General features: G+C 42.8%; 1 long non-coding RNA gene across 3 annotated transcripts in view; it reads right to left on the bottom strand.

The window, feature by feature from the left end:
* Positions 1–10,033, bottom strand: part of LOC135110524 (uncharacterized) — a 78,289-nt gene that overhangs the window by 6,555 nt on the left and 61,701 nt on the right. Inside the window, exon 9 of one of the 3 annotated variants that reach the window (XR_010273302.1) lies at positions 3,449–5,159. The exons of 1 other annotated variant lie outside the window; for it this stretch is intronic. This is a non-coding gene — a long non-coding RNA (uncharacterized LOC135110524). Of the gene's footprint in view, positions 1–3,448; positions 5,160–10,033 lie in introns of those variants that run through there. One more of the 3 variants, XR_010273300.1, reaches the window with a different exon arrangement.

The raw sequence follows: 10,033 nt of genomic DNA, 5'->3' as shown, positions 1-10,033 counted from the left end.
GCAAGCTGGGCCCTCACCTTACTGGAGGAGGAGGAGGAGGAGGACAAGGAGGACGTGAACATGTAGGAAAACATCTTAAAATCCTAAGGGGAGAGAGAGAGAGAGAGAGAGAGAGAGAGAGAGAGAGAGAGAGAGAGAGAGAGAGAGAGAGAGAGAGAGAGAGAGAGAGAGAGAGAGAGAGAGAGAGAGAGAGAGAGAGAGAGAGAGAGAGAGAGAGAGAGAGAGAGGAACATCACGGAGGAACAATACAGGTGTGACGGCGGATGGGGAGATGGGGAAACAAGGGGAGAGGGGAACAGAGGGGAGAGGACACGAGGGGAGAGGGGAGAAATGAGAGTGGGGAGGAGAAAGGGAGGGGGGCGCAGACAAATGACCGAAGGTAATGACCTGTCGGGGAGATTAACGAAGGGGCGGCGTCCCCCCAATCTCCCCTCCCCTTCCCTCCTCCCTGGCGGATGCGGAGCGTGACGAGGGATGCTGGGGTGATCTGGGGAAGGGAGAAGAGGGAGAAGGGGAAAGAGGGGAGTGATATTTGATCGCTGACTCTCTCTCACTGGGGAGGTAATGGGGTAGGGGAGAAGAGAGGGGTGATAATCATTTCCTATTTCTTTTATTGGGGAGTTTAATTAGTGGGGAGGATATTGGGGATGATTAAAACGCTTGCTTCTTTTTCGTTGTTTGGGTAGTTTAGCATCTTGTATGTGTTTGGGGAGGAGGGGATGATGAGGGGGAGAAAGAGTGACCTAAATCTCTCTCTCTCTCTCTCTCTCTCTCTCTCTCTCTCTCTCTCTCTCTCTCTCTCTCTCTCTCTCTCTCTCTCTCTCTCTCTCTCTCTCGTATACCTTAGGGAGATGAAAGGTTAGGGCAGAAAAGGAATGGAAAATGGAGAGGATGAAGGAAACGATGAGAGAAGGAAGGAAAGGAAGGATAGAGAGGGATTAGACCTTCCTTAATCCTCCTCCTCCTCCTCCTCCTCCTCCTCCTCCTCCTCCTCCTCCTCCTGCAAAGGGTGAAGGAGGGGAGGAGGAGGGGAAAGTCTGAAGTGGAAACGAAGGTTGGGAAGATAACAAGTAGCTAACCTAACCTAACAAAAAAAAAAACACAATCCTAACATAACTTAATCTAACCTAATGTGTTTTGAGGAGGAGGAGGAGGAAGAAGAGGAAACAGGGAAGAACTAGGTTGTTAATTAAGGAGGTGCTAATAAATACAGGTACGGTTTCACTTGTTGCATCTTGAGAGAGAGAGAGAGAGAGAGAGAGAGAGAGAGAGAGAGAGAGAGAGAGAGAGAGAGAGAGAGAGAGAGAGAGAGAGAGAGAGAGAGAGAGAGAGAGAGAGAGAGAGAGAGAGAGCAGATAAATGAAAAACAACAGTAAAATAAGAGAAAAGAAGGAAGAAGATATGAGTGGAGAAGACAGAAAGAAATAAAAAGAAAACGAAAACAAAGAGAACAAAAGGGGTAAGAGGGGAACGAAGATAAAAGATAAGGAGGGAATAGATTAGAAGAAGTGGATAAAGAAAGAAGGAAGGAAGAAAAGTGAATAGGAAGGAAACTCTCTTTTGAAATACGGAAGAAGGGAGGAGAGAGGAATCACGTAAGTGGAGGAGGAGAGGTGGGAGGGGAGGAAAACGGTTTTGATAAGGGAGGGGAGAGGAAGGGAGCGAAGGGGAGGGGAAGTGTTATGGAAGGAATGTGGAGAAACGAGGCAAGAGGTAATTAAGGAGGAGAGAGGAGGAAAGTTTGTGTACTCTGAGGAGGAGGAGGAGGAGGAGGAGGAGGAGGAGGAGGAGGAGGAGGTACTTCAGTAACTATGTGGAGGAAAACTAAGCAGAAAGGTATGGAAAGCGAGGGGAGGGAGGGAAGGAAGGAAGGAAGGAAGGAAGGAAGGAAGGAAGGAAGGAAGGAAGGAAGGAAGGAAGGAAGGAAGGAAGGAAGGAAGGAAGGAAGGAAGGAAGGAAAGAAGGAAGAAAGGAAGGAGGGAGAGGGAGAGAAGGAAGAAAAACAGGAAGTACGGGAGAAAAAGAGGAAGAGAAGGGGTGACCGTACCTACACACACACACATACACACACACACACACACAGAACAACGACAACAACAACAACGATGATAATAATAATAATAACAACAACAACAATGACAATAATAATGACAACAGTACAAAAACAAACTAAGAGATCAAATACATTAAAAAAAATGAAAAGTTGAACATATTTACACCTTAAACACAAAGAAAGAACACAAATATTCTTTTCTCACTTTAAACAATAAGTAGTATTACCGACTCTCTCTCTCTCTCTCTCTCTCTCTCTCTCTCTCTCTCTCTCTCTCTCTCTCTCTCTCAGATACCACAACTAAAGCCAGTGATAAAATAAGCTTCCTTGCAAATCCCCGAGACTCGTGGCCGTGTTGAGAGAGAGAGAGCATATGCATTAATGTTTGTTTTCAATATTCTTCTGCCTCCGCCAAGGTCAGCGTGAGGCAAAATAACAATAAACTAGTGTGCTCTCTCTCTCTCTCTCTCTCTCTCTCTCTCTCTCTCTCTCTCTCTCTCTCTCTCTCTCTCTCTCTCTCTCTCTCTCTCTCTCTCTCTCTCTCTCTCTCTCTCTCTCTCTTTGTACTGTACATTGGATTTCATAAATTTTCCTCATACAAAAATTCATGTCGTTATTTAGTTTATTTAATTGAAGAGAGAGAGAGAGAGAGAGAGAGAGAGAGAGAGAGAGAGAGAGAGAGAGAGAGAGAGAGAGAGAGAGAGAGAGAGAGAGAGAGAGAGAAACAAATAAGAGATGGGTAGATATATACAAATACACACAACATAGGCAGACATACAGACAGACAAACATTCACGTACACAAAACAGGTAGACAGATAAATACTGACAAATAGAGAGACGCAATCCAGCACGAATAATCAGTAGTCAGGCAGGCAGGGAGGGAGGTGAGCAGATGAGCCGATGAGCAGGTAGAAAGAGAGAGAGAAAGAGAAAGAGAGAGAGAGAGAGAGAGAGAGAGAGAGAGAGAGAGAGAGAGAGAGAGAGAGGGATCGGCGAATAAATAACAAGACATGTAACATTCCCTCCCTTACTGTCATTGTCTCTTTCACGCCGGATAAAATAAACAACAGGGATTTATATGAAAGCCTGGGACACATTTCATTTCAACACTTTTCTCCAGTAAACGAATTTTGCAACACTTTTCACTGATACTTCTGAAACGTGTATTTTTTTTTTTTATTTGTCTCCTAGTAACGTAGCCAAGGAAATACAAGAGTAACTATCAAAACGCACATTGTATTTCATCTCACCACTGTTCACTGCCAGACAGATTTTTGCAGCTCTATGGATTGCTATTTTTCAAACGTGGATTTCTGTATTTGCAACCAGGGAATACAAAAAGCAACTATGGAAACATAAGCTATATTTCACCAACACTCACTGCTAGATAAATCTTTGCTACACAATACACAATTCACTCATTCGTAAACGTGTATTTTTTGTATTCGTGAACCAAGAAGTGCAAAATGTAACTAGAAACACGAGCCATATCGTTGGTAGACAAATCTTTTAAACAATCCCTTGCTACTTTCTAAAAACGTAACTTTTGTATTTCTCTCTTAATAAGTTATGTAGTCAAGGAAACAAAAAAAATAACCAATCAAAACAAACTATATTCATCTCAATCCCTTTCCAGCTAGTCCATTTTTCTCCACATTCTCCTACTACCACTTTTTCAGACACACACTTGAGTACTTGTCTCTTAAATAGTTATCTAACAAAAATTCAAACAATTCTTTCTCTATCCAAACACTTTTTTTTTCTTCAGTGCCCTAATTTTTTCTTTTCCTTCTCTTATCAGGACAATGTTCGAAGGCCACAGAAATGATTACTCGTGTTCTCAAGGGTGTTTCTTCCCAACAATACCACAGAACCCTTATTAAGCCACCACTAAAACCATTACATCCTTTAAAACCCAAAACAAAACATCCACCACAACTGATTAAATACAAGAAACAACGACGAAATATTCAGCAATGTTCAAATGAGCAAAGTTAACACGAACAAAACTAAACGAAATTCGAGGCATTACATTAGTCTGCGCTGCACGTGAGGGGATGAGGGACAGGTGTGAATGCAGAGCAGGTGCAACATAACACCTCAGGCTTAGGACAACGGTGCTCTGAGGGACGGTGAGGGAGGGCCAGATAAAAGTGAAGACAGGTTGGCCAAAATGTGAAGCTCTCGAGGGAGATGAGAACCTGTTATGTAAGAGAATGACGGTTTTCTCCCTCTCCTTCTTTCTCTTTTTCTTGATAGTCTTTCTTTTTTTCTCTTGTTCTTCCTTCCTTTTTTCTTCTTTCTAATCTTCCTTCCTTGCCTCTTCACGTTCATTTTACCTGTTCTCCTTTTCCTCAGTTTTTTCTTTCTTCTTTTTTCTAATCCTCTTTTCTTGCCTCTTCACGTTTTCTGTTCAGCATTTTTTTTTTTTTACTTCTCTTCTTCGCTTTTCTTTTTTTATTTTTCTTTCTAGTTCTCCTTTCCTCTCCCCTTCCTTCCTTCCTTCCTTCCTTCCTTCCTTCCTTCGCCGTTCTCACTTTTCTTACTCTTCTCCATTCTTTTAAGTACCCTTCCCCACTTTCTTCTTTTTTTTCCTTTTATTTTTTCTCACCTGTTCTTTTCCTCCTCCCTCTCTTCCCCCCTTTGCTTTCTCTTGTTGTTCTTTCATTTTCGTCCTCTAAATGTTCATAAAAAGTTTCCCCTCTTTATGCTCCTTCTTTTGCTCTTCACTCTCTTGTCCTATTAGTCCTTGCTTTCATCTCAAAACTCCTCTTCCTCCTCTTCTTTCTCATCCTCCTCTTCCTCCTCCTCCTCTTCCTCCTTCTAACGAGTGGGACATTTTCACAGAGACGATTCTGATTAGTTCTAAAACTGATTTTGGGGAGAAAAGTAAGGACTTCATTCTGCACTTTGATTCAATTATGCATTTCCTTTTTTAAACTTTCGCTCATTCATCTCTCTCTCTCTCTCTCTCTCTCTCTCTCTCTCTCTCTCTCTCTCTCTCTCTCTCTCTCTCTCTCTCTCTCTCTCTCTCTCTCGTCCCTGGGGAGCAAAAGGACGTGTTTTTCAAGGGGATGGTTTTGTCCTCGTCTTGACCACAGCCTCTACGGGGGAAGGGAAGAGGTATTAGCGGGAGACAAGAATAGGAGATGTGCTGAAAGAGGGAGGGTGGAGGAGGTACAAAAGGTGGAGAGAGGCGGAGAGACGAAAAGATGTTAGATGGTGGAATAAGAGATAGAGACAAGGCTTGAAGGGGACAAGAAAATTGGAGAAGTGGAAGAGACAAGGTGTAGGAAATGGAGTTAAATAAAGGGGGCCGGGTGGAGAGGGGAATTGATTGGCGGAAAAGTGGCGGAAGGAGTGGAAGAATTAAGGAGGTGGAAGGGTCGTGTAGTAGAGAGGTGTTAAGTGGAGAAGCAAAGAGTGGAGGGGCTAACAGTGGATGGGCAAGCGTGTGAGGTGGAGGAGAAGGAATGTGGAGAATTATGTAAGAGGTAAAGGTAGTGGAGAGCAAAGTAATGGTTCAGAAATGAGACCAAGAACTGTAATGGTGGTGAGGGGACACGTTTGACTTTTACTTAGGTGCTGAAGAGAAAGGGTTAAGTATAGATGAGAAGGGATTAGATTCTGTTAGTCTGCTGAAGGATGCGTTATATTCCTCTGGGCGATGAAGTGTGAGGATTAAGAGCGTGAAAGAAAAGGTACTAGATTCTGTTGGTGTGCTGAAGAGAAGGAGTCGTATTCTTTTGGGTACTGAAGAGAAAGTTATACTTTTAAGAATATGTAAAAGAAAGGACTAGATTATGTTTGTGTTAAGGAGACGGCATTAGATTTTGTTAGTATGCTGAAGAGAATGAGTTATATTCTTTTGGGTGATGAAGGAAAAGGACTATGTTCTGCTATTGTGCTGAGGAGAAACGATCAGATTTCAAAGGATCTAGAGCAAAGTAATAGATTCTGTAAGGCAGTTGAAGAGAAAGGATCAGATTCTGTTAATGTGCTGAGGAGAAAGGAATAGACTTTTCAGAGGTATTGAAAAGAAAACACCAGATTCTCAAGGAGTGTTGGGGTGAAAAGTGTAGAATTTCAAGACTGTTAAAGGTAAAGGAAAATATTATATTTAGGTGTTGAAGAGAAACTTTTACAGTATCATGTATTGAAGAGAAAAGACTAAATATTTCCGGACGCTGAAAAAAAAATAACAGATTAACTAAGGATATTAAGAAGAAAAAGCACAATTCCAAATATGCAGACGAGCCGGTAGCGAGGTTCGGGGATCAAGGAGGGAGCAGGGGAGCGTCAAGGAGGCAATGAAGGAGGCAGAGCAGCAGCATGGGGAGGCGGGTGGAGGTGGAGCGTGGCAAGGGAGTGGAGGGGAGCGTGGGAGGGGTGAAGGTGTAACACAGCAGCGCCCATGATCACGCTTCATGTGTTTCCAATACTTCTTGCTCCCACACCGGCCTGTGTATCGAAAACTGTTTCTCCGCGAGGGTTGTCAAATCCATTGCAGATCTTAAGCATTTGGAATCAGATCCCCTTCTCACACACCCAATTTCCTTCCTCTCCTCCTCCTCTTCCTCCTCCTCCTATCCTGTTCTTTAGCCTTTCTCTTTCTCTTGTATTCTCTTTACTCCTGTCCTTTTGTTAGCGTTCTTCCTTCTCGTCCTTCTTTTTCTCCTATCATATTCTCTTTATTCCTGTTCTTTTGTTAATTATCTTCCTCCTCGTCTCCCTTCCTACCCTGTTCTCTTTAATCATGTCCTTTGCCAGTCTTCTTCCTCCTCCTCCTCCTCCTCCTCCTCCTCCTATTGTGTTCTCTTTATTCTTATCCTTCGCCAGTCTTCCTCCTGTTCCTCCTCCACCTCCTGTGTCATCTTCCTACACTCCTGTCCTCTGGTGCTTCTCTCTCTGTCCTATCATATCCTTCAAAATAAGATAGATTTATTTTGAAACGTAGCCTTAAGCATCTTGAATTAAATATCCCTCTCTCTCACGGGCAATTTTCTCTTCTTCTTCTTCTTTCTCTTGTCTTCTTCCTGTTTGTCGCTTCATTCATCTGGAAAACCTTATAAATATTTTGTTTTTATTCTCTTAAGCATTCTCTATGATATCCTCAATATTCTTCAGCATCCAGTCTTCTCCTCCTTTTCTTCTATCGTTTGTTGGTTCTTTCATTCATTTACCAAAGTTTAAAAATACTAAAGGGAAAAAATAAAAACAATAATTAGGTATTCTGAATAATTTTCTCTTATATTTTTCTCACACCCAATATCCTCCCCTCCCCCCACTCCTCTCTCCTCTGCCTCCCTACCTCACTCCCCTGCTCAGCCACTCAATAGAGTAAATGAGTATAAAAAGAAGTATTATGAATCCATCATCGCTTTCTCTCCAGCTAAGTCTCTTCCTCGTTTATTTATTATCTTATCCTTATGTCAATGTCACTTTTATAATGCACGAACAAAAGATAATAATAAAAGAGTTAACGCTAAATATCTCATAAAAGGAAAGAATACCTTGAAAATAAAAAAATAAATAAAAACAGCAGAAAATAGCAAGAATAATGTGAATACGAACAGAATGAGGTTAGGCAGACATCACAAACATTGCACACTTTCTTTTAAGCCTGTATGGAAAATGAAGTTCAGAGTTATTGTTAAACGCTACACATTTTCCTTTTATTTTTTTTTCTATTTACATTCTCTCTCTCTCTCTCTCTCTCTCTCTCTCTCTCTCTCTCTCTCTCTCTCTCTCTCTCTCTCTCTCTCTCTCTCTCGTCCTCCTTTTCTCGCTCCTTTTTTTCCACGTGGCTTTTTAAACTTTGATGGTGATTCTGAAGGTATGTTTGAGTGTTCGTGGTCTGTCAAGCGTTCCTGAGTCCCATACCCTCCTGCACTCTCTCCTCTTCCTCCTCCTCCTTCTCCTTTTTTCTCCATATTTTCCCTCGCTTTTTAACTTATGTCTATTTTCTTTTAAGGAATGTTTGATTTGTCGAGGTCTGTCATGGTTATTCTGGTAACTCTGGAACTCCCTGCCTGCTTTTGTATTTCCTCCTTTCCTCAGACTATTTTCAAGAGGGAGGTTTCAAGGCACTTATCCTCCAATTCTGCGTGATTCTTTTTTTATTTTTGGGACGTACATTTCAGTAGTTTTTTTTTCTCTCCTCTTAAAAAAAAGCTCCCCACACCTTATACCGGGCCTCTCTCTCTCTCCTCCTCCTCCTCCTCCTCCCACTTGACTCCCGCCCCTCTCTACAGTTTATCCTTTTCACAGACTTGTCAAGGGATTAGTGGACTGTGTTTCCTTCCCCTCCGCGGCCACGTTTGTTACCTCTGAATTATATCTTGTCGTTATTCTCTCTCTCACACGCGCCAGGAACTCCCAGCCAAAGCCTTTTCATATGCTCAACCTATTCTTCGTTCTCTCTCTCTCTCTCTCTCTCTCTCTCTCTCTCTCTCTCTCTCTCTCTCTCTCTCTCTCTCTCTCTCTCTCTCTCTCTCAGTACGGTTTTTCTGGGGGCTATTTTTTTTATATTTTGATTATTTTTTATTGTCTAGACCACTCAAACTTTCTCATTTTTTCCTCACTTGTTGCTGTTCTTTTCCTCTTTTTGATAATTCCAGCATCGCGTTTTTCTCCTTTCAACACACACTTTTTTTTCCATTTTTCTTTTTTTTTTCCTCTGAGCTTCGATGATTTTTTTCTTTCGCCAGATAATTTTTTTTTTTTTTTTTTCATTCCTGTCTCTTCCGCTTTTTCCTTCGCATGTGTGGTGGTGGTGGTGGTGGTGGTGGTGGTGGTAGTGGAGACTCTTATGGTCTTTCTCATATTGATCCCAGCCTGGTATTCTCCATGTAAATCATTTTTTTTACGCACTTTTCTTTTTCCAAACAGAAAGTACAGCAACCACCACCACACCTCTCTCTCTCTCTCTCTCTCTCTCTCTAACAGTAAAAACAAAACAAAAACAACGAAAAACATTAATAAACTTCCTAATACTACCTTCGCCCCCTCCCCTTCTCCCCCCCATCCCACCATCACATATATATAACACACACCTCCACACCCTCCACAAACCCTCCACTCACCCTCCACACACCCTCTCCACAGGTGCTAGTATACCTTGATGAAAAAAGTTACCTGTCCCTTCCCACGCACACCTTTCCCTTCATCAATTTGGGACCGCCATCATTTAGAGCGCCATTCAGCCCACCAGTTATATTACACCCCTTTATATGTTCCCTTCCCATTTCAATGCATAAAAAGTCGAGGGTGGGAGGGAATTGAAGTCTTTATGTACGTTGAATAAATCTACACAAGTATGCAGATTTCCCCTCTCTCTCTCTCTCTCTCTCTCTCTCTTCCCACACCCAGACACGCACATACACGCACACAAGCCTTTCAGTTAGTTAGTTAGCCAGTATATCAGGCAGTCTACCAGTTCCTCAGTCCTTCAGTCAACTAGTAATGGTATTTAGTCCAATCATTTCGTCTATCACCCAGTTAGTCAGCCAAATAGTCAGCCAGTCAGTCAGCTGGTAAAAAGAAACAGAAATAAAAAAAATAAAGAACAAAAGTAATAAAGACTTCCTCTCCCAGCGAAACTAATAACATTAATAGCTTCAAAAAAACAATTTCCTACTCGTTAACCAGCGCGTCAGCCCACCAGCAAGCCTATCAGCCAACCAGTCAGTCACCCAGCCAGCAAGCCAGCCCACCAGTCAGTCACCCAGCCAGCAAGCCCACCAGTCAGTCACCCAGCCAGCCAGCCCACCAGTCAGTCACCCAGCCAGCCAGCCCACCAGTCAGTCAGCCAGTCAGTCCACTACCACTAGCTAGCCTACCAGCCAACCAGTCAGTGAGCCAACCAGCCAACCAGTCAGTGAGCCAACCAGCCAATCAGTCAGCCAGCCAGCCCACCAGTCAGTCAGCCAGTCAGCCCACCAGTCAGTCAGCCAGTCAGTCAGCCAGTCAGCCCACC

This window comes from Scylla paramamosain, chromosome 20 (genome assembly GCF_035594125.1).
Source record: "Scylla paramamosain isolate STU-SP2022 chromosome 20, ASM3559412v1, whole genome shotgun sequence".
NCBI classification, from domain to species: Eukaryota; Metazoa; Arthropoda; class Malacostraca; order Decapoda; family Portunidae; genus Scylla; species Scylla paramamosain.
The sequence above is the reverse complement of the archived record's forward strand: the minus strand, read 5'-3'. Positions and strand labels throughout refer to the sequence as shown.